At 43.4% G+C, this 25,176-nt stretch overlaps 1 pseudogene; it reads left to right on the top strand.

Annotated features, from left to right (window-relative positions):
* Positions 1-14,618: 14,618 nt before the first annotated feature.
* LOC149197423 (uncharacterized) overlaps positions 14,619-25,176 on the top strand; it is a 57,846-nt pseudogene continuing 47,288 nt past the window's right edge.

Raw genomic sequence — 25,176 nt, 5'->3', positions numbered from 1 at the left:
TCCATTCAGAGAATCTGATTGGTGCTATGATGCCTGCTTTGAACATTTTTTGTACCTCTTGTTCCATTGCTGGGAGAAGCATAGGATTGATTCTCCTCAGTTTTTGTTTAAAGGGCTTTTGATCAGGTTTGAGAGGGATAGTGTGTTGGATTACAGAGGTGTCATAGGACTTTAGGTCCTCATAGCTCCATGCAAAAACATCCTGGAACTCTTTGAAGAGGTCAATGTATTTTGGCTTTTGGTCAGGAGGTAAGGAAGCAGATAATTTAATTATCTTGGGTTTGTCAATTGTACCTATGTTACATTCTTCAATGGCTGCATTTAGGGGCTGCATTTTCGGTTTTCTGGGAATATCATTTGAATCAAAGATGTCCTCTAGTGGGGTTAGGCCTGTTGGTAGAAAATTGTCTTTCAGCTCAATGATTTCAGTTTCAGCATTGGACACTCCCTCTTCCCAGTCAACTTGTTGAACTTGCTGGATGTTTTCTATACTGAAAATAGTTGGATTCAACATTTGTTTTGCAGTTCTAGGTGATATTTGCTGAGAAGTCTGTTGAAACTGTATTTGTGATGGACTTGCTCCATCAAGTATTTGTGATTGACTTGCTGTCTCAAGTATTTGTGATTGACTTGCTGACTCAAGTATTTGTGATTGACTTGCTGTCTCATTGTCTATATTTAGTCCTGCAAATTCTTGCTGCAGAGTTAAAAAATGGTTTATTTGCTTGTCATCCTCAAATACTTGCCAATCATTGATGTTGTTTGGAATGGAGGGTCTGTGTTTTACCTCAGCTGTGAAACAATGGTGGGGCTCAAAGGGCAACTTGCAGGTGCTTGCAAAGGTGGCTAAACTATGAGCATGTAGATTTTGGGTTCTGGGAATTTTAGTAATTTGGAATTCAGAGAAAAAGTTTAGTATCTCAGCAACAGCAGACCTATAAGTCCTTAGTCTTTTGTCATTGGTGACAAAGTTTCCTTTCACTTGTTGGATAACTAAATCTGAATCTCCCATGATTGAAACCCTGGCAGCTTGTAAGAATTTTGCCAACTTGAGTCCTAGTAAAAGGGCTTCATATTCTGCCATGTTATTAGTACATCTGAAATTCAATCTATAGGCTCTGCCTTCTGCATGACTATTTTCTTTATTGTGTACCCAAACTCCAGCTCCTGCCCCTAATTTGTTGACTGAGCCATCAAATTCAAGGAACCATAGAATATCTTGTTGGGAAGGAGGTTTTATGATCTGTTCATGGGCTGGTAATGTAAGTAGCAATTGTGGTTTTTTCTCTAGCTTGTCTTCTAGGGCAGTCTCATCATTTAATTGGATGTTCTTGACAACTAAGGCAGCAGCACTATCTAATGTTTGATTTACTGTTGTTTCATGAGTGATACTACTCTCATTTGCATCTTCCTCTTGTATGAATATCTTGGTTTCAACCTCACCTTTTGAGGGAGTAGTGGTGTCATTGAAGAGAATGTATGAGTCTATGTCTGAATGGACAGCATATATAGGAAAATTTTGAGGTTTTTCTTCACTGCTGACCATGTACTTCATTAGTGTTTCTCTGTACAGTCTTTTTGGTTGCCCAAACACAGAGATGGTAGCATATGACATGTCTAATTGTAGGGAACCTTGGAGTTTGGCACCCCATGATCTTGATAACAGCATCCCATACTTAGGTGGGATATCAGCAACTACCACATCCATTAGGATTGTCTTGTTTGGGTATTGAACTAGAGACACACATAAGTCCTTTATGAGACCTAGACACTTGACTTGGCTGGAGTCAAAGGAAAACAGATCCTTGTATGGTCTTGTTATGTCTAAATTCAATCTCTCCATGACTGCTTTTGGCATGAGATTGTGAGAGGCACCTGAGTCAAACATTGCATTATGTAATATTTTGTCATGAATATGTAAACTGACATAGAAAGGCAGTACCCCTGTGACTACTGTTTTTCCATCCACTTCTGGGCCAAACAGGAGTTCTGGGGTGTCATCCAGCACATTGACATCATCTTTGTTGCTAGTGAGTTGAAGGGACTTTTTGATTTGCAATTTATAGATGTCATGCTTGGCTAATTCCAAGAGAGGAATAGCTATTTTTATTTTGCCAATTTCAGTTTCTAAGTCAAAGGGTTTTTCAGATTGGGCCTTGTGGTTGTAGGTGACAGTCCTTTCCTTGTTCATTAAGTCTGCTTCTAGATTTTTATCTTGACTTTGAGATTTATCCTTTTTACTCATCTCTTGAGGAGTAACATTTAAATTAGGATGAGAAGGTGAAGTGTCCAGATACTGCTGTTTTAAGCACAGTGGCTCAGTGATTTCTTCAACAATCACTTCTTCTGCAGGTGAATTTATTTTGTCATCAGGTTCTGTGACTATAACTCTTTCAGGCTGCTGATTATCCTTTTTCTTTTCAGGCTGGTTAACATTCACAGTTCTGCTCCTTAGCTTGTACTGTTTATGGACTTCATAAACAGCAGTGTCATAGCCTTGTTTGAAGTCAAAGGATTCACCTGATTTAGTTTGGAACAACTTGATTTCCTCATCCTCATGATCTTCTTGTGTTAAGAAAACTTGACTTTCACCATCTAGGCCTATTAAATTGATTTCAGGATCTTCATTTGGCTCCGCTGAAGTGGAAGCTTCTGCATAATTTTCTTGGAAAGGGGGTCTTATTTCTTGATCAGCACTGGTTTTGCCAATACCTGGGTTTTGAGTTCTCCTAAAATTTGGATTCCTAGGAGGGTTGTTTTGTGATGCTTCCCATGATGACTTTCTTTCAACCGATTCCACTCTATCACCTAATCTTTTCATTCCATTTAGTATGGCATCAAGCTTTTGATCAAAGGCAGAGGGTTCCTCTTTGAAAACAGTCCTCTTTTCCAACCTTGCTCTGTTTCTTTTGGCAATCAGGTTGGCTTCCACTGTGACAGCAACCCTTTGGGCCTCTTCAAGGGACTGACAGTCTCTTTCCTTCAACTGATAGGCCATGTCAGGGTCAAAACCATCAGGGAATTTGTACAAGGATAAATCAGGAGGAGGCCTTAAATTTTGTGGAATTGAGTTATATACATTGTTAAATCTTGCACAATACTCCAAAACAGTCTCTTGGGGACCTCTTTTGATAGTATCATATTCCCCAAGTATGTGCAGAGGATCTTTCTTCTTCTCCCATCTACTAGTAAAGGCTTGATACAGTTCAGCAGGAGTTGTAATGGAGTTTGCATTCAGGGATCTAAACCAAGTTCTTACATCCCCAGTTAGGCTTTGAACAAACATCCTCATCCTGACACTGTCATCATCTATTTCATAGGTCTCAAAATGGTCTTGCATCCTCTTGGCATGCTGGGCAGCTGTCAGAGGGCCATTGGAGTCAAAATATGAAATTTTGGTTTGGTAATCTTGGGGTAGAGCTGCAGCATTAGCTGGTATCTGCAATGGTGCATATCTGTTAGCCATATTTACAGGGTTTAGAGGATTAACAGGGGCAGCTGGGATAATAGGAACAGTGGGTATCACAGGGGTAACAAGCAGGGGTGAACCTATAAGGTTGGTCAAGGGGATATGTGCAGTGGATGAAGATATGAGAGGGGGACTTTGAGATGTGTATGGTGAACTAGGGGAACTAGGGGTAGAAATGAAAAGGACCTTGCATGGAGTAGGTATAAGGCTAGGATGATCTGGCTCTGAAGTCAAATCAGCAGGCTGCTCCTGCTTTTGCTGCCTCCTAATGTTTCTTGGGATGGTATTTGGATTATCAACAATGGTAGGTGGATTTGGGTCAGGATTTGCCCTAGTATGCCGTGGATTTTTCTTAGGAGCCAGTTTCTAACTGTTTTTTAGGATTTTACAAGAAATTTTATATCTAAAAGGACTGGATGAAGATTTTGGAATGGCAATATATTCTCAGAGCTAAGATGAAGATTCCCTAAACAAGCTCCTCCCTAAACTGTTAATGTGATACAGAAACAGATTAAAGGCCTCTTGACTTATTTCAGGCTTGATAGTAGCTTATGGAAGATATAGTAATTTAAAACCTCAAACATCCCCAGCGGAGTCGCCAATTATGTTAACACCCAGGTTGTTCCCTATGACTCCCAATGGAATACAGCCGGGGTAACCACTAACCAATCTTTGGATCACAGTTTCTAGCCAAACTGTAATCAGAGAGGGCTCTCTCTTTATGATTTATCTCTGTTATGATGGGGTTTTAGGCTAGCTATTATGCTCAGGTTTTGGTTTATGTTTTTGGTTGAAGGATTTCTTTCAGGTCTTATGATATATTGTTTAGAGAGAAAAATACCATTGGGCAATGGAGTCTGGAGTTGTGAAATGATTTGATATGCAGGATTGGTGGTGTTCAAACTGCAGGGCCTATTGTGTATTTTAGACAAACAAAGTTAGCTTAAATGGTGATGTATGTCAACCAACAGAAAGCAATTAAGAATTTTCTATTAAGCTGGTGAGGTGAAAGTGAACACGCTGCACAGGAGAAAACTTGAATTCCTGTGACAAAGGCCACTGTGAAAGGTGTATTCTGAAAGTGCAGCAATTAAGAATTACACTTATCTAGATTACAGATGAAGAAAACATTCATTAACAACTCAGATTGAACTCAGGGTACTCAGTGAATAAATCCTGAAAGTTATTCTTTTTCCTTGTTGCTTAGTATTGAAAATCAGATAACATATATGGAATTTAACAAAACAAACAAATAACAGAGAGAGTTACAGAGACTTATTGTATGGTGAAATACACAGGAATCCAGCAGTTATCAACAGACACCAGAACGCATTCAACACTTCAGAAATCCGAGAAATTCCATCACTTTCTTTATTAAACTTCTGAAAGGATTACAGCACAAGAATTTCTTGAGGAGAAATCAACAACAACCCTTGCAAGCTCATGCGAAGGGGACTTTATAGGAAAGCTTATACAAAATATCTCAGGTATTGAGTCATCTGAGAAAGAAAATATCTTTATAAATTCGTACAGAAAGTAGAAAAGAAGTTATTGCAACTTTGAATACAGCATAAATGCTCTTTATGTCTGTCAGAGGATAATTTGACCTTTGGAGGTCATTGAGTCGGTTGAGCCGTTTTGCTTTAACGCTGAATAATGCGTCTTTATCTCTTGCTGCGCTGTATTTTCTCGGCCCTGCCACCTGTAGTTTTCTATTTCTGCTTTGTTGGCCGATACATCTGCTGAGTTGGCTCAGCTTTAATCTACAATGCATGCTGATTTTGTTAAACTGTGCTCTGCATGACAACTGATATTTTTTAAGAAACAAAAATTGGTGAGTGGCTCCCTGTTTACAAAATCTTTTGTATTGCATTTGTCCACCAGTCTTGCGTAGGGAGTTGATGCCTGAGAATGGCATCCATTGTCTCCTCTGCCTCTGTATACTTGAAGAAATTAGGAGCTACCCCAAACAGGTGATTGATCTCATTCATTATAAAAAATAGATTCTCTACTCTGTTATAGAGAGTCTGTCCTGTGGCTGGCCCTGTTTCCTCTGAGGTGTTGGGCTTCTCATTGATCTGACTGGTGGCAAATGTGTTGACCCTTTTAGCATATTGGTCATGTGTGAACAATCTCCCTGCGATGTTCAGCAAGCCAGGGAGTCCTCTGTTTTCTAACACCTGGAACTTTTCCAAAAACCTGTTCACCTCAGTCTGCATATCCTGGGTTCTTCTTTCCAATGTCTGCACTAAGTTTCTCAGTGTGAGAACCCTTTTGACCATTTGGATAGTCTCAGTTCTGTTTGTGATTCCCATGGTAGCTAACTGAGAACTTTTTCTATGGTTAAGTACATTGATCATTCTGGTGGCCACTTCAGGCATATTGCTCAATAAAGCTCTTGATCTGTGAACCTCTTTCTGTGCCTTTGGGATGAGCTCTAGTTGCTCATGGATAGTTTCGATATATTGCCATTGCTCATTGATAGATTGGCCAATGTTAGCCCACAGTACTATTTTAAGTTTAGCCACCACTTTATCTAACTTGAGCTCATTCTCTAGCTCTTTGATCTTGTCTTTAAGGGCTTTGATTTCCCTGCTCTTTTCTGCCACTTCTCTCTTTGATTTATCATGCCTGTCATTGATTTTGGCTAACTTTTCCTTGGTCTCATTTAACTCTGTCATTTGAGCTTCCAGGATTTGGATTTCATTCTTCAGCTTTTGCATATCCAGGCTTTGGGCCTGCTCTGTAGTTGTTGGCGCTGCTGAAGTAGATGTTGCTGTCTGTTCAGTTTGTTGAGGAGGAGGAGCAGTGATAGGAGCAGTTTCCTCAAGATTGATGATCTGAGGAGGAGGCTGAGAGGTCTGACCCTCTTCTCTTTGTTTCAATGCTGCTTGCAGGGCCGCTTGTGTAGCCTCAGATTCTCCCAATTTCTCTTGAGCTGAACAAGCTGTTTATAAATGGAGATCAACAAATCTGTGGTGTCCTGCTCATGCCTTTGTTGGGCTACCTCATCTGTCTGAGGGTGAATGGTAGCTGGGAGTTTGATTTTCTTCCTCAAGGCAGCCATGTCAGCATCCCTCAACTTCAAGATTTCCTGTATTCCTGAAATATCTTTGGGATCATGCCCAATTTCAATGATTATGTCCTCCAAGGACCTTATTCTGTTGTCCTTCGCCTGGGATGATGCCTTCTCCAATTCTAGTTGAGAGGCTGTGGCATTAAGGCTGCTCTTTAGTTTGTAATTTTCTAATGTTTCATCTGCCAAGGAGGCATACACCATCTCACCAGTCTGTTTGTGCAGTTCAATTTTATCCATTGGGTGTATGTCTTTGGCCAGGACCTCCAGGTTGGTCCTGAGGTAATCTGAGGCAGATTGGGGATGCAGTGCTGTGGGCATAAAATGACTCATGATCATTTTGCCTTCACTTACATCAAAGGCAGACATGAGTCTTTGCTGATTGGTAGGAGCCATGTTTAGCAGATGATTGTACAGCTGTATTTTGATGGGATCACTCCTCCTTTTGATGTCTATAAATTGTTGTTTGATGCTTATTTGTCCTCCTTTTTGCTGGCTGGAGGAGCTGACCTCCCCTCCCATAGTCCTGTCCTGTTCCTGCTGGAAGGAACTTGCTGAAGCTTCTCTGCTGGGTGGGCCCATGCCCAATGCTTGTCTTATTGCTATGTCATCCTCTGAAAAATCATTCAATCTTTGTCTTTTCTCTCCCTGGTTGATAGATGAAGTCAGGGGAGTTTCTCTATCCTTTTTTCTGCTTAAGTCCTCCTTTTGTGGAGTTTGGAGGACCGAGGCATCAGTGGTGACTTCTGGCCTAGGAGGCACTATGTTCTGAGCCTATTGGTCAGTGGAAGTTGGAGTATCAATTACTCTTTCCTGTTGTAAGGGCTGTTGTCTGTCATGTTGCCCTTCTTCTTGCTGCAAATCTTGTTGTTGTTGTTGCTCTGCCTGCTGCTGCCTTTCTTTATCTGCCTGCTCTTGAGTCACTGGAGGTGACTGCTCCTTCTCTTGATGTGGTTGCTCTGTCTCCATTTCCCTTTCTTTGCCTCTGCTGGATATATTTTCAGTGGCCTTGGTAGTTTGTTGTTTGGCAGTTGAGGAGGATGCAGCTGCTCCCGTTTGTGTGCTTGGAAGTGTGAATACCTGTGAACAAAGTTCAAGGTCAGCCATCTTCCTTAGATTCCTTAGTGCCCTCTTGTTTAGCTCTTCTTGTGACATGGGCTCTTCTAAGGTCCCTCTCCTCCATTTGTCTTGGTTTGCATATTTTTCAATGTGAGGGATAGTATGGTGATCATAGGCAGATAGCTTATATTTGAGCCTCCTCATAGATATGAAATGATTAGGGTCATAGGGGGCCCATAGGAAACTGGTTTGTAGGCCAAGGGCCTCAAGCATTCTCTCTGCTTCCCTCCATCCTTGCTCCCTCTCGTTATAGATAAAATGGCCAAGTTGTCTTTTCACCTTCAACTGTGCTTTTTTGCCTTTTCCTGAAAAGTGAAGCACATCAACTCTGCCAAATTGCCTAAAGTACTCTAGAGCGAATAGCCTCATAGGCACATACTTAGGTAATTTGAATGGAGGTAGATCACACCCATAGATCCTGATGACAGTGTGGTTTTGGTAGAAGTACCAATCCCCAATGCTGTAAGCTTTGGACAGCTGAAGAATTCTCTGCATGTCATCAGTGAGTCTCGGAGGAGGTGAGCTCATCAGCATTGCCATAGCTAGATGGATGAACAGATCCATGAATTCACAGTAAGTGTATGGAGACTCAGGTCTAATGTGGAAGACAGAAGACCAGTAGACCACTGATCTGGGATTGCCTTGGGCATCCATTCTTTTGATTGAAAAATGAAATTTCTCATGTTGATGGTACCAGATCAAATGGTAAATGTAGGAGGTGTATCTGAACATCCTATCTCTCCTCAAATTCATCAATTGCTCATGAATCTTGTCTGATATGTAGGTGGCATAGTCATAGCAGATTGGTGACTTGCCAGGAGCAAACATAAGCATCATTACCAGCACAGTTGCATCAATATGCTCAATTGAACTATATCCCAAGATGGGAGAAATCATATCTGCAAGGTCTCTGCCCAGCTCATTGAGATATACATGAAGAATTGGAGGGTACATCACAATGTCAGTTTTAATGTATAATTGATTAAATTTGATGATTTGGGCATCTGTCAGTTTATCCCCTTGTTTTATCAGGTTCACTAGTGACAAAGGGACCAACTTCTTCTGAGGGTTGAAGCAAAGCATGTCTCTGATAGCTTGAGGGGTAACATAGAAAAGTACTGAACCAGATGGGTCAACAACAACCCTCTGAGAAACATTATTGTTCAGGGATTTTCAGGGAACTGGTTGACCTGAGGGAGCTTGAAAATAGGGAGAGTCCCATAAGCCCAATATATCTGTCCCATTTTCATGCTTGGCCTTCAACTCATTCAACAGATGAATGTGGAATTTGCTGCTCATAAGCTTTTCTTCTGTAATTTGGTAATCCATATCTGCCAAGGTCTGCCATTTCAAGTTCTTTTGAGGGGCATTCAGAGGCTGAACATTTAGTACTACAGGTGTCTCCATTGCACAAGAGGACTTTGAAGTGAGTGCAAAATGGTTTTAATTTGAGCAGAGCAGTACAGAGGAATGCCTCTGTACCAGGGAGGTGAAATTATCAGGAACAGAGGGTAGTTCTAGTAAATAGCAATTGAAATACTATTTGCAGTGCAAAATAGGACAGATGTTTGGCCTCACTCTGTCTCTCTCAGTAGTTAAATTTGGTTTGAATGAGTCTGCCGCGATTGCGCAGTCAGAGCTTAGTTTTTTCAATGAAAATGCAGGTAAAACAAGGCTCGGCTAGTAGTTTTCGAGTTCACAACTGTCAAAGGGGCAGGTGCAGGGATTTCTGCCGGTGAATTCAAGAGTTTTCTCTGTTCTAAGCTCTTTCGAGGGACATAACAGATAAAGCAGGTACGTGAAGGATTTATGGCGGAAAATACCTGGTGAGGAGTAGGCAATGGTCACGGATGACTGTGGAAATGGCGCGCCTCCGGTCTCCTGGTCGGGTTCTGCAGGTTGGTGGACTTTGGACGTGAAAATCGCATGCAGGAGCAACAATGTCTTTTGCGAGAAAAATGTGAAAAAACGCGAAATTTCACCATATTATTGGCTTTTTGGACTTTTGGCACGTTTTTTTGCTGACGTCAGCATGATGTCATAAGTGGGGTCAGGGCCGGCTGACGTCATAGGTGAGGTGGCGAGCTCTGATTGGTCCACGGGGATGGTGAAGTGGCATGACAGGTCGGCAGACGGTCGGGCGCAAGGGTTGACGTGACGGCATGGTGGCAGTGACGTGGGATGATGTGGAGGTGACGTAATATAGGCGGAATAGCCGAAACCGGAAACAGCCAGCGGTTTCATATCGCACCGCTTATGGTACGGGGGGGAATCTGTCAGACGTACCTCCGACGAGCTGTGGCGAGGACGCGTGGCTGCCGCGTGACGTAACCTTTTTACGGACATCGGACGATATCTGTCGGACGTGAGACCCGCTCCGATATCAACGCTGACCGTCGGATCTGGAGGGCTCGATCCAACGGCTGTCGGGGAAGTGATGTGATGGGTAGATACGGCGGGTAAACGGCGGACGTCAGAGCTGCTCCGATGTGATAAGAGCCGTTGGATGCTCAAGATCCGATCGGACGGCTGTCGGGTCAATGACATGATAGGTGGATACGGCCGCGGGCGGAGGAATAAATATATTTTTTTTAATGTCTTTTCAATATATTCCGAAAAATCGAATATATGCGCCAACTTTGGTTAAGCAGCGGAAAGTGGGTTTTTTCGGGGTTTTTTGGTAGTTTCAAAGGGGTTTCATGGGTAAAGGGGTTTTGAAAGGTTTTTCCGATGCGCAATAAGACAACCTCAATACTTTGGATAATAGAACAAAATGGGTATTTAGGGGTTATTTTGTAAATGAAGTGGGTATAGGCAAAACCAGGTCATTTGTGAGACTCTTTTTAGCAAATGAAGCTTTTCAAGGGGCCAAATGAATTCAGAGGAGGGGAGGGGGTTAGGGTTAGGTTCATCAAAGTGACCAGATGCCATTTGATCCCTGACAGAGAACTTATTGGCTATAATGCCAAAAGGAGGGATATTTATACAAATTTTGGGGTTTATACACCATGGTGTTTAATATTAGTAGGGGAGAGGTGATATAGGGATTTATATAGTAAAGTTAGAGTTAATATGGATGGGGGGGATGAAGGGGGAAAACACTGAGTTTGTTTGTGGAACACTTGGTTTAAAGAGTAGATCAAAATGAAAAGATTTTTACACAAGAAATGTGGCTTTTGAATGAACAAGAACCACCATGAAACCATGATCTTCTTCCATGAATCTCAGCTGATGAGGGGATGTTAGTAATGAAATGGAAGGGGGAAGGAGGGAGGTTAGTCATGCTCCTTGATGTAACTTGATGAAGATGAACACCTTGTCAATTGATTGACTTTGCTTTGGTAAACCCAGTTAACACATCTGCAATGGTAAAGATAACCTTTCTGCAACCCAAACTACTTACCCAGCTACTTACCTAGCATTTTTTATTTCTTCTTGGAGGGTGCACTTGGACTTGCAGACCCTTACTTGCCTTTTCTTTTCTTTGGCTTTTTCTTTGTTTTTTCTATCTACTTCTACCCTTATATCTTCCAAGGTCCCAGATTAAGCCGTTGGGAGCCTTTTCTTCTCTACCTGAACTACTTGTCTGCCAAGATTAAACAGTTTGGACAGACTCCTTTCTCTATTCTACAACTGCAAATTTAAACCATGGAATGATCCAGATTAGACTGTTGGACCATCCATCAAAATTTTAAGTCCATACCAAGTTATAAGCATAGATTGGGTTCTCTTGGAAATATGTGATCCTTGAGTCATCAAAGCAGAGCATATTTGGTCCTTTCATAGCCAATCATGAAATATGAAACCTATTGGTATAGGTAGCTAACAGTGTGAAATCTATCAAATAGGAGGGAAGCACACAACAGATAATTGTCATTTGTTGCAGAAATATACACAAACACCCCAACAATTGTTTTGTAATTTCTGCAGGTCGGTAGGCCACGATGAGTGCACTTGCTGCAGTTACGAGCTAATGATGGATCGTACCCCTACCTATATGATGTAGATCAAAATGATAGCCCTCGACCCAGATGCAGGGATTGCACGTGTTGAATTTCAGGAGTGAGGTCAAGGAAGAGGTGGAATGGGACTAGGAAGGGGCCGCAGATAATTAATTTGTTATAATTATGGAGGACCAGGGCACTATGCCTGTGATTGTACCAATTTGACGAGGATATCCTGTTCGTATTGTGCTCAGTTTGATCATGAAACAATAGATTGTCCTACGTTGATCACAAGGATGTGCGAAAAAGGGGTCTCCCAGCGTCCCCCGACTCAGAATATACAAATGATGAGGTCTGAGCTGCGCGAAGAGGACCTGAATGTAAACATGATTCTCAAAAGTGGTATGCCCACGAGAGAGGATACGGGGAAGCATCCAGAGGAAAGTATTTGGGTTCAAAAGGCTCCTGCAAAGGAACCCGAGTTTGACTTAGGATGCGTAAAGGAGACATTCATGGAAGCTAAGAAGAGATTCATACAAGCCTCCACTTCAGGTAGTAAGGATCAACGAGAGCCAGGAATGGATCCTTCAATGCTCACTACCTTTCTAGAGACATGCATGAAATTTTTGCGGAATAGAAAGGTAGTTAAAGGACTACAGGAGTTGATTATTAGGTGCGTGGGGTTAGGAGAACCACACATAGTTCAGAAATTGGGGAAGCATGCATTGCCCACTGGAAAGGAAATGAGGTTGACTGCAAAGATTGGTGAGTATGAAATGGATCAAGTAATCCTACATCTGGGTTCGGATACGAAGGTATTACCAAAGAAAACATTGGAATGCATGGGCAGGCCCATGTTACAATGCTCCCCTATTCAATTACGAATGGTGAACCAACAAAAGATTTTTCCCACGGGGAGGTTGCAAGGGGTAACAATTGATATTGAAGGTGTGGGCGTGTAGGTGGTTTTGAAGTAATAGAGATTGTCGATGATAGCAATCCCTATCCTGCATTGTTAGGAATAGACTGGGCCACCAATAAGAATGGAGTCATCAACCTGAAGAAGCGTGAAATGATCTTCGATAAAAAGCATTATGCTTAGTAGTCCTGCTGGACCTAGCTGAAGGAGCGCACTACACTGAACTAGTGCGTGATGATGATAGCGACGATGATATTGATTGTATTTACAAGATAACTGCACGAGACCAAAATTGGGTGAATCCAACTGCATATGGGATAATCTCATGGGAGTGCGAAAGCTCTTGCACTTCGGATTCACACAAAGAAGTAGAGCGATGGCAGAATTGGTTGCATGAAGTGATGACGCTGAATTGCAACATGATGGTTAGATCACTACGTTGCGTGACAACAGAGGCAAGAGAACTGCCAACATATGATAGATTGATAGCGATGGATGAATTCCTAAGCAAATTTGAAAGTGCAGTACTAGAACAACAACGACTCTATGCGTTGAAATGGCACTACACACAACACCCGCATGATGGTGGGGTACATATCAAGGAAATTTTTAGGATTGGCACAGATGTAGAAGGATGATGTGCCTACGGTTTGGAAGCCCCTAGCTTCGAACAAGAGTTGGTCAGCAAGGACGGAGCAACTTGCGCGCCCACCTGTCTCGATGGGTACAGACATGTGCTGTGTAGCCCGCACAAGCACACCCTAAACTGAGGATCGAAAATCGGAACAGGATGTAGCAACAGCAAAGGCGACGAGCACCGTAAATGTTCCATGTGGAATCATTCAATAAGGTGTGCGGAGTTCTAAACAAGGCTCACCAGGCAAGAAGAACTAATTGGGACTTGTGCGTGCCAACGGTTCGATGGGCTTATAGGACCATGTGCAAAAACCTGAGCGCGGAGACGATTCCAAAACTAAGGAGTAGAGTCAAGACCAAATTTTTGGAGGAAAGGAATCCTCATGCAATAGCTCCCACAGTTGGGATAGTACGCGAGGCCCAGGACAAAGGAATTATGCAGCTATGCGAGGGCGAACATGTGTGGATTCAGGAAGCCATTCGGCGAGGGAACCTTAATCTTAGCGAACTCGAAGAAGATCAGGTACCACGGAGGAAGAAAATCATGTTAATGGATGTGGAGATCACAAGTATGTCTCGTTGATAAACTAAGAATGACAAGACAAGATACGGACAACCTTACTACTGCATTAGAAGATTGTCACCGACACTTTCTGACTCTGCTACCATGGCTGCAACCACACCTTACCAAACAAAGTAAGCAGGGTAGTGCACCACATAAGGAAGAACGTGTAGCGCCGAATGTCACGAGGGTAATTGAGGAGTGCCCATGGACTACACTGGAAGGTGAATTGAAGTCTTGCACAGGTGGTGCGACCACCTGACTAGCCATAGGGAGCACAATCTCAGCGCTCCAAGCAGTTGAAAGAGAGTGTGGGACTATAAAACAGTCTGTGGGGGAGTTGCGCAATAAGGAGGTTGCGCGCAGGATCAACATCTCACAAGGGTCGCGCCCGCACAGAGGGGGCTATGCTGCTGCACAGGTAGGCTTGGAAGTGACCATTGGTGCTTGGAGGCAGGAAATTAAAACATGAATTAAGAGCTAGATTTGGGATGATCTGTAGCCAAAAATGCATTAATGACTCAAAAATGGGGGGAACAGTCAAACTCAAAGTCGGAAGATGCTATAAAACTACCAAGGCTGGCCACGAGACAACACCTGTTTGTTTGAGATTTGTGGTGTTACAAAGAGCACAGAGTGTTGAGTGCCAAGCAGTGTTTGAGCCCCCAAAGTCATGAACAACTATAGATAGCTCGAACAATATGACAACTACCAGGAGAGGTGTGGATTTTGTTGAAAGTACCACCGAGGAAGGCACGCAAAGCCCTACGATGCTGGTGCAGGATGCACCAGAAATCCCCAAATCACCTCGGACGCTGAGGCCCAAGAAGGACAAGTAGATAGTGGCACTAATCCACATTTCCCCACAAAATCCGCGGTTTGGTAAACTTTCCATGGAGGAAAAGGGCAAGGCTATCAACCTTGAAACAGATGATGAGGAGGAGGATCTACAGGCCCTCATAGATGAGATAAAGGAAGATGAAGAGATGACAAAAGACATCCAGCCGGTGCGCACTGCAGCAAAACTTCTCGAATACGTTCCCCAATGGAAAGGGAAAGTTAAGGTACCCAAGGATATGGATGCCACTAGGAGCACACTCCAAACCCCGCTCCTCCCAGATGGAGTTCTATTTGAAGGCTTGGCCCTGGGCCAAGATCCCACAATGAAATTTGAAGACTGGGACCTCGCGGGCGGCAAAAAGTTCCCTCATTTACAGACTAAGAACCTCATGAAACAAATCAAGGAGGGGTTCGTTACAATGCTAGAACCGCAAAAATGGCTGCGCGGTGTGGAGAAGACCAGGCTACTCCACCTCCTATGGATTTCGCATTTTCACGGCACCAATTACGATCTTTGTCATCAAGCAGTTGCTTTGCCTAGTACACGATGGGTACTTGTGGTTGGAGGAGCCCATTCCCATCATGGCGAAGCTTATCCATAGGATTTCTTGGCTTCCCTGTAAGGGAAAGGACCCTGCATAGATAGCTGGCAAAAGCAGAGTTTTGGCGCTCGCAAAGGCCATGAAAAGGAAGTATAAATTGGAAAAGAATAAGAGAGGTTATGTAATTAGTAGCATTAAAGACAAGGGGGTGCGCGTAGCCACCCAACTGATGAGCAAAAAGTTGATGAGAAAATGTCGCGGCAATGAGGTACCAGCGCCTGTGATTGCATTGGCTGAACAATAAGTGCAGGGGGTCCAGTTCAACTAGGCTAAGTTCCTCTGTGAGCCGTTTTTGACCAAGTGTAAGGAAGATTAGGATCAGGGCAAGACCTTCCACTACACGTGGTTACTCTTGTCCATATTACTGGTGATAGGGGAATTGCCAGAGGACAGTCAGTTTCCTCATATTGAACAGGACTTGCCGAAGGCTGCCAAATATGCATCGCTCTAGACTACGAAGGAAGCCATGCAAATCTGCAATACTAAGATCTACTGGGTGCTCATGGAGGTGAGCATTTAGATGTGGATTAACAAAAGGCTGCGCCTATCCCCCACAGTGTACAACAGTCTGCAAACCTTTGCAGACTTCAAGGTGGATATGCACAATGTGTATATTAAGTTGTGTAAGGATGTGGCATAGAACTGGACCAAACTTTTCTTCATCGTGATTGATGATGCCATTTTTGTCTTGCTTGACTCATGGCCTCCTGAGTGGCATGCCTCGGATCTAGCCGATCGCGATAAGACAATGGTGCAAAAATAGAAGGATGCCACCAAGCTGTTGGCTCAGCAGAAGCATAAGGAGCAGTTGGCTGAGGAGGTAAGGGTTGTCCGCGAGGCAGCGAAGGCCGCCGCAGAGAAGACCAAGGCCATCAAAAAAGTAGCAACAACACAAGCAACAAGGGCCACCATGATGTAGGAGGAAGGAGGCCTCGACTTGACCAAGGGGTGAAAGGCACGGTCCCAGGCATGACATCTACAGCACTGAAACACAGTACAGAATGAGCAAGCCCACAGAAGAAGACAAAGGCTTCCAAACTGGATAGTGAACCTATCACACTGACAGAGGGTGACCTCTACGACATCGGCAACACAGTTCATGATGTCACCAAGGAAGCGCTCCAGGAAGCGATGACAGAGCAGTAGAATGTGTTGGGGGGCCTCAGGGCCCAGCTGCAAGAACTTTTAGTGCGGCCCCTATAGGCGGGAACAGTAGCTGCCTATGGTGCCGCTGGTACATCAGCAACAGAGCAGTTGCTGCAGGCCAAAATGGCTAACACCATCATGCTGCTGGAAGGAGCACTAATAGTAGAAATCACAAAGGAGAGAGCCGCGGTGAGTCAGATCAACGGACTTGGTCTAAACTTGGTTTCCCTTCTACAGGATACATTATACTAGCTATAGGACGAAGCGACAAAAGAACTTCGTGCTAGGGAAGGATGCACAGTACAAATTCTCAGCGAACAGAGAATCAACATCGAGTAGCTTAGTCTACAACGTGATGAAGTGTTGGCGTAGAATCAAAAACTAGAGCAAATGGTAGAGGAAGCATGTCGCCGCATTCTAGAGCTAGAAATTGCGACAGACCTCCTAGTTGGAGCGTGAATTCACAAATTGGCCAGTGGATTCCGCGGGGCAAAGGAGGAAGCAATGAGGATACAGCTGGACCTCAACCTTCAGATTTTCAAACTGTAATTAAAGGCACAGTCATCCATGCCATGGAAGTTAGGGAACAGTGCATTGGCACTATCCAAAAATGCCTAGGGGAAATAGGATAGGCAGTGCAGACCTACACTACTATGTTGGAAGAATCCTTCATGGTCCTCACTTCCTTACAAGAGGACCCCACCATATAGCTCCTAGAAATAGAGGCGCGGGAGCTTCAAGTGCAGTATGACAATGTGCATGGAACGACGCAGACAGTTATCCTGACCCAATGCCTGGCAAAGCTACAATAGGTGAAGGCATTGAAGGAACAGGTGGGTGCCGCGTGACAAAAAGAGGCAGTAATTAAAGCACGCATTGAGCCTTGGATTGATGAGGCCTTCCTCATCACTACCAACATCAAAGGAAATCTCACACAGATGAAAGTGATTCATGCCTTAAGATAGGGATTTTCCCTTGACAGCAAGCATTTGGCTGAAAGAGTAGAGCAGATCTAGCAGACGACAGAATAGTATGCTGCGGACCTTCGCATAGCATAGGCACAGTTGGAGGGGCTCCATGCCAAGATCGCTGCACCAGCAGAGTGACTCGGGACGAGTCACGATGATTGTGTTGGGGGCCTATTGGGCATGGGATCCACAGCAACATGTTTTTGTGGCTCAAAGCACAAGTTTTTTCAAGTATATTGTAAGACTTCGTGAATTGCGAGCGCGAAGTGCAAAGTCTAGGATGAGTCATAGGGTTGTTCGCCCTAAAATATTGTAATTTAATGTAAAGTAGTGTCGGCCTACCCATGGTCCGCGGACCATGGGATTTTATAAATAGAGCGAGGCTCTAAGTGTAAAGAGAAGTAATAATAGATAGAATAGCGAAGGCATGGTTTGAGGTTAGAGCTGAATCTGAAGTGTACTGGGTCATAGTAGTAAGAGGAGGCTCTGCAGCTAAGTGCACAGAGACCTATAGAGTCCGTAGCTAATTACGCAGACCCCTGTAGCTGAGTGCACAGTGCGGAGGCTTGTCTGTACTTGGGATTGAATGTTAATAAAGAGAAGTTTACTTTGTGCATCTCCTCTTGAATCCATATTTTGATGTTATGCATTACTTTACTCTGTTTACTTACTGCGCGAAATTGATAAATACTTGTATGAATGCTTATATATTAAAATAATCTAAGTAATCAGCTAACAGATCCTAATTAAGGAAGACTTGGGAAAATAACATGGGTCGCGCTGCGGCTAGAACTGTGCGAAGACATCATCGCAGGGCGCCGGGTGCCCGTTGATGCACGTAGCACAGTAAGTGTGAAGGTTGGACCGTGTACCAATCACCTCCTACTAGACATCCCCAAGGTGCGGAAACTTGGTTCTAGCACACTCCCATACTACTTTGGGTGAGACCTCAGTTTGTGCTCCACGGACTGTTGTCGAAAGGGCTAGTAGTATCGGGATTTGCTTGGCTAAATCACTTTTGAACCTGGGTTAGGCCCCACTAAGTCAATAGAAATTATAGTGAATTATTTAGGTAGAGAAATAAATATTCTAAAGAAATAAGTCGCAATACTCAAAGCGAAAATCGGCAGCATAGAACAAAAGAATCAAATAGATCTCTCGGTGAGACAAGAGATAAAAGAATTAAAAGAAAAAATCAAGCAACTTGGAAAAATGCAACCTCCATTAGAAGATCTTGATGAAAAGGAAAACATTAATATATTTGATACTCAACATATGTAAGGAATTAATCATGATAATTTCCATACAACGTCAAAAATATCACATCCTCATAAAAAACAATGATCAAGGGCCAAAGTTTTAAATTGAAAGATTTGATAGATTCGGGCTCTACACTGAAAAATTCTAAACAAAGAGATCATCCCCAGTATTTATTGGGTCCATACAAATCATTTTTCTATTGGGATAGGGAATAAGTTAATGCATATGGATTATAAAGTACCTAAAGAAACTCTATGCTTTGATCACTACTGTCTAGATATGAGATTTCTAATTGCAGATATGCTAATGCGCTGCATTTAGGAATGCCATTCCTTGTAGTAGTAGAAGCCCATGGATCTATGAGAATAGAAGATGGCAAAGTAGGGTATTTTATCACAGTCCCATCCTTCCCTAGAATCTGCAAGACCAAAATCAAACGTAGGATCACCCTTCCATTTTTATCCACTCCACAATTGTCCAAAATAGTCCAAGTAGTAGAAACTATAAAAAGAAAGCAGAAAAAAATCCAAGAGCTGGTTGAAGGGAAAGTACCCCTAGGGTCCTTTGGGCTAAGACTCTACCAGACTGAAAATTGCTTATTCAAAGAAACACACACACACAGCCATTTTTTTTACTTTTAAGCAAATCCTAATGTTTAGGGTACATACCTAAGGTCCTACGTTCGAGAAGACCGTTAGGGTGCAAACCCTTCTTGGAGTTCCCTTCTTCTTTCTTTGACCTGCAAGACAAACAAATCAAAGAACACAACAGTACATGTATAGAAGTTTATATATAAATCATCTTTATGCTATAAAGTTAGTTATAAAAAGTCTTTAAGTAACCACTTTCATAAGAATTCAACACAAGAATCTCATAAGCATAAAGAAAGATTATTCGGGAACAAAGACGTGTTTCTTTATATATAAAGGCAAATAAAGTACATATATCGGAAAGATATCACCTGAACACCTTCAGCAGGCTCCAAGCAAGCTTCCTCCCGGATTCGTTCCAGCCTCGAGCCTCCAACAAGAGCTCCTTCCAAGTCTTACTCAATGATGATGTCAAGGATGAATGATCACCAATACACATGGAAACAAGGGTTTCCTATGCAAAATGGGGGAAGTGCAGAATGCACCAAGGACTTCAGACCTGGTCTAAGGGAAAAATCTCAGCATAATAATCTTGCTCTCCTTTCTCTCTCTCCCCTTGGCCTTCCCTTTGATGTCTTTTTATACCCTCTCCAAAGTAGTTTTTTAGTTAGGAGTTGGTTGGGAACAGTTGGGCCACGGGCACTAACAGGTGATCCAGCAGGTAAACCCGCGATCACCGCCCGAAAAAGAGGAAATTATATTTTTTTAAAGTGTTTTAATAGATACACGCGGTTTGGGTATGACATACCCGCGTGTACACGCGTTTAACACAGGGCAAAGTCGCGTATAGGGAATAAAACACTGTTTTTTAAATTTTGGACCAGGTCTGGAAGGAGGGGTTGCCCTAGGCCATAAGTGCAGCATCACAAACCATAAGAGTGAGATTTGGAGCTATAACAGATGCCCCCTAATGTATGAGGTCAGAAGGGGAACATGATGGCCGAAATACATTAAGTAAGTACAAGGAAAGGAACTCTGCCGAAAAACCGAGGAGGACTTCACCAGAATTCAGCCTGCCAAGCCACCGAAAGGAGATCAGAAAGAAACACTGTCTGAGGCGGGCATACCCATGCTCAGGAAAAGTAAAGCATGTCCGCATATCAAGTACGAGCGGATCCACTAAGTATACAAGTATAAATGACTGTAAAATACATAATGGATCATCTGATCATAATGAGTAAGTACATGTCTGAATATCACATATAAAACTGTCAATGATGCTGAAAGATGCAACGGATCACTGAAATCAAAGACTGATCCCATAAGGTACCAACTGAACATGATGGAATAGGATGGTACTATACTGCAAACTCAGGTGCCAGCATATAGAATGTCGCTATGACTGACTGCAACATATAAGGTGGAGTGGTATCAACTAGCAGCAACAGGAGCAACTGTCAAGTGAACCAATGAATGCTGATACAACCTGAGGTCTTCACCGACCGCCGTGGTACATTTCTACACCATGGGAATAAATGATCTGAAGTCGACCATGTGAGAAATCGTTTGATTACCGGTCATTGATGTATACCGTTAACAAACGCGAGACTACTCACCGATAATGATAATGAGCGTCAAGGTACCCAGTACAATCAAACAAGTGTGAATAGATGAGCTGAAGTCGAACACCTGTAAGAATCTATCAATCAGGAGACAATGATGGTTTCCCACTGTCGATAGCGAGGAATCTGCCACTAATGACTGCAAACCCCAAGGTACTGCCAAATGGACTCTAGATCTTTGCCCCAGAGCAATGAGTCGGAGTCGATAGGGAAAGATCCGCTAGAAGGAAGGCATTAAGGCATCCTCCATCAATCTAGCGCGAGTGTAACCCATAGGCCAATAATGTGGAAGGAATCGGACGAAAAAGATGTAGTAACCCAACCGAAGTACGTTTCCGGCGTACACAAGATGTGGCTAGCGCACGGCAGAAACCCTCTGAACCAACCAATAATGAAAGCTGACACAGAGGCGAGGTATCCACCAATAGGGTCAAATGGAAACCAAGGTACTGCACGAATCCCAATGTGTGATAATGTATGCTGATGTCGAACACAAGGGAAACCACTCAGTCAAAGACCCATGATACTGATCGATGCTGAGCACAAGGTGACCTATCAATAATGAAAATAGGGCCAGGGTGCGGTCTCTAGGTCTGCCCTCAGAGCAATGTGTCGTCGTCGATAAGGACAAGACCCGCCAGCAAGAAGTCAATGGGGACCTTCTCAAACCGGCACGAGTGAAGGACCAATATAACTGATGTGATGATAGACATGACACTGACAACCAGGGATGGCCGACTGAAAAACGAGTCAAGAGACACCGCAGAAAGGCCGACTCAGGCTAACTTCCCTTCAACAAAAGCACGACTCAATATGACTATGTGGCAGCATAAAATGAATCTGTATAAGTCCGTCATGCAGGAGGCATGAACGAACCCTCCATATGATTGGAAGAGATAACCAATTGGGGGAGAACTGACTCGATAACAAGGTTATGGCTTACCTAAGTCAAACTAAATCCCACCCATGCGGAGGAGACTTTGCTTTGAGTGCTTTGTTCAAGGGCGACACGACTGACTCTAGCTGCCAACAATAAATGGAAATAACGTCCCTGTTCCCGCTCTTTTTGGAATATTTAATTTTTTTGTCTTTTTCTGATAAGCCGGAAAAAGAATAAAAGAATGTTATGGTACAGTGGAAAGAACGAGTGTCAGTGAAACAGATGATCTAGTTCCTGGGAAAGGAACGTTCCTATGCTCAATGCAGGGAGGTGAAAAACTGGTCAGTGACACTCAGAGGTATGTTCCTTCCACGGATCAAGGTATGTCAAGCTGCAGAAGTCAAAGGTATGCAAGGTTGATTTTGCAGACGTCATGGTCAAAAGTTGGCTTAAACACGAGTCCAAGTGAAGCCGTCTCTAGGCCAAAAGGTGCAAATAGTCAACATGCAATGCAAAAGTACAACTCAACACACATAGGAGCCTCTAGGGTATAAGGCCAGAACGAAGCGAGGAAGCAAAGAGGAATGAGTCTTCAACGCATAAGTCATGGCGGGACTACAGAGGACTCCCGAGCCTAGGGATGAAAAATCTGCATGAGTGCCAAGCGACAATAAGGTACTAACTAGGGCACCCATGATAAGGTAGGCTCTACCACACAAGTCATGATACTTCTAAGCAATGAGAAGGTTCCGCACCAGACCTTGGTGGGGTCGATCCTAAGACCAAATGGAAAAGGAAACTGATAAGTGCACAATGCAGGCGGAAGAACCTAACCTATATGCTAGTTTCGAGAACCAATACCTGTCAGAACGGACCAATCATAAACTTCCAAAGGAGAAATCTTCCAAGTTCTGAGAACATAAATAGGAACACTAGACACGAAGTTAATACATCCCACATATAAACTCCATATAAAATCTTTGTGTTATAGGATACAAAACTTGAAAATGCGTACCTCATATATACAATATGGTACAGGGAACAACGCAGCCTTGTGGCTTATGCATAATAGTTCTGCTGAACAACCCCTTTGCAGGGATCGGACCAAGGACTCCTTTGGTAGTCATAACTCATGGCTTCAAAGAATTCCTCCTGTGAAGGCAAAACAAGATCTGAGAAATCATGAGAACTACAAGGATCAAAAGAGGGAATTAAAGGGTCCCATGTCCCTATAGGAAGAATCTCTCGGTCAACTGCCGGGACCAAGTCCCAAGAAGGAGAATAATAAGTCAAAGGATCCTTCTTAGAAGCAATTGAACATTGAGGCTTCAATGCCACATAATTGACCCGTGGCGGGGTAGAGTCTACTTGAACACTTGGAACAAACCAAGGGGCATTCTGCAGTAAAGTCGAATTAGGGTGGTGATTGTCAGATGCAAGCTGATCAACAGTGACAATATTCCCATTATGAGGAAAGCACATTACTCGAAAGAGTGAAGACACCACAGCATTCATAGCATAGATATAATCACGCCCAAGTAGCATATTAAAGTCTAAAGGGCTATCAACCACCATCATATCGATTAAGACAGTCTTCCCACCTAAAGTGATAGGCAATTGAGGAAGAACACCCATAGATTCACCAGGCCTTCTATCATAGGCTAACAACTGACTCTGAGCTGTCAACAACTTTGGGGAACCCAAAGCTTTCCAAGTCAAAGAGGATATAATACTTGTAGAGGATCCTTCATCCACCATACATCGATAGACATTTGTGGAATTAACTCTGACCTTTATTTGAAAAGGTACAGCGGAAGGAAGACGAGGCTCAACAAGACTATCCCAATCAAAGGAAACACTCTTAGAACTTGGAGGGGGAACATTCGAAGAAACCGGAATGCCCCCTATACTAGAAGACTCTGTACTAGAGATCAAACAGACTCTTTTGTTAGGCACTTCACCCCCCAAAAGAGGAGTGTAATCGGCCAGCGATTGCACTGGCTTTACCACATTTTCAACTGATGGTTGATGGGATTGATGAGAAACCATATCAAGTGTAGGAGTAGAAGTACTTTCAGACTCGGACCATATCCTTTGAACCTCTGGAATACCAGGGCATAAATGAGTAAGATGGTCTCCCTTGCATATCTTACAAGGGAACTTAGGTTTAAAACTTCTACGTCCAGGTTTCTTATCAACCTCCATTCCGCCAACATGACTAGCAGTGGTTTGCGGAGAGTCCTGAACATGACTTGCAGAGGTCGGTGACTCTTTGCTAGTATGACTCGCAGTGACTAGACTCATGTCCCCAGCATGACTTGCAGCGGCTGAAGACTCATCTCCAACATGACTCGCAGAGGTTGAAGATGACAGGATAGAATTATTCTTCTTCTTTGACTTCCTTTTTCTCCTTTTTTTCGATTTCTTATTACAAGAAGGAGAAGAAGAAGGAATCCCAGATTTCTCTTTGAAAGAAGATGAACAATTAGCACCCATATGATGCCCCTGAAATAAAGCATTTATCTGAGAAGCTTCAAGAGCATTTGGAATATTCGGAGTGGACCACAACCAAACGGGTAGTCCAACATTCAACCCAGGAATATTCAAAGTGGCCATCAAGGGAGTACCAACGTTTCCAAAGAAAGGAAATGCACAAGGATCCCCTTTTGGAAGGGTACCTTGGTTGGTTTCCACAGGAATATTAGCCATATCTAAGTAATCCAAAGACCCTTTCCCTTGCGGGAATATAGAAATAACTCTTCAAAGAATATGGATAAGCAATCAAAACCTTTGCCCTTGAGGAGGCAACTCCACAACTTCTGAAAGAACAACCAAAAGCCTTTCAAGATCGGTAGAGTGGCAAGCCAGTCACTCAGACTACAAAGTCCAAAGGTGACTAGACAAAAATACCTAAAGCCAACTATATACAAGGAGCAAAGAGCACACACTATAAAGTCCCTAAAGAAACAGCCAGTCAAACAACTTTCAAGTATTTCCGCTCCGGGTGTTGAGGACCGGACACCAAAATACAAGAAAGTGGAGTCAAAGGGCCTTCCGAAGATAGTCTGGGATGATGAGGGCCCAGTCCTATCAGCGAAGGTATCAGAGGAAGTTACGCTGACCTCCTAACAACAGCCTGCGCCGGTGCAAGCCCCCAAGCTTCGCAAGGGTGCCCTCCAGAAGTACTGTCGAGAGTGATACAACGTCGACCTCAGGTGCCACGGGATTCCCCTCCGCAGCCACCTATGCAGATCCCTAGGAGAGGCAACTATGGGTACCAACTCGTCGCAGAAGCCAGGCGGAACAGTCGTGAGGTGAGTTCGGACAAGTAGGAGAGGGGGTATCTCTCTTCCCTGTCTTCACAGACCCTCGTGCTTAACTCCCAGATCCGGAGCTTTCCTGGTCTTCCTAACGCTGTTGGATTTACTCTCTTTAATCAGACTCTTATGTTTGACGTTTTGTGTGGCCTTGGAGAGTTAACTCTCCACTCGCCTAATCCAAGGCCCTAAAATCCTAAACTTGTTGGTGTAATAACTAAAACAA

This window comes from Pinus tabuliformis, chromosome 2_2, assembly GCF_031772625.1.
Source record: "Pinus tabuliformis cultivar Carrire ecotype Pingquan chromosome 2_2, CPIR1, whole genome shotgun sequence".
In the NCBI taxonomy this organism is placed as follows: domain Eukaryota; kingdom Viridiplantae; phylum Streptophyta; class Pinopsida; order Pinales; family Pinaceae; genus Pinus; species Pinus tabuliformis.
The sequence above is the reverse complement of the archived record's forward strand: the minus strand, read 5'-3'. Positions and strand labels throughout refer to the sequence as shown.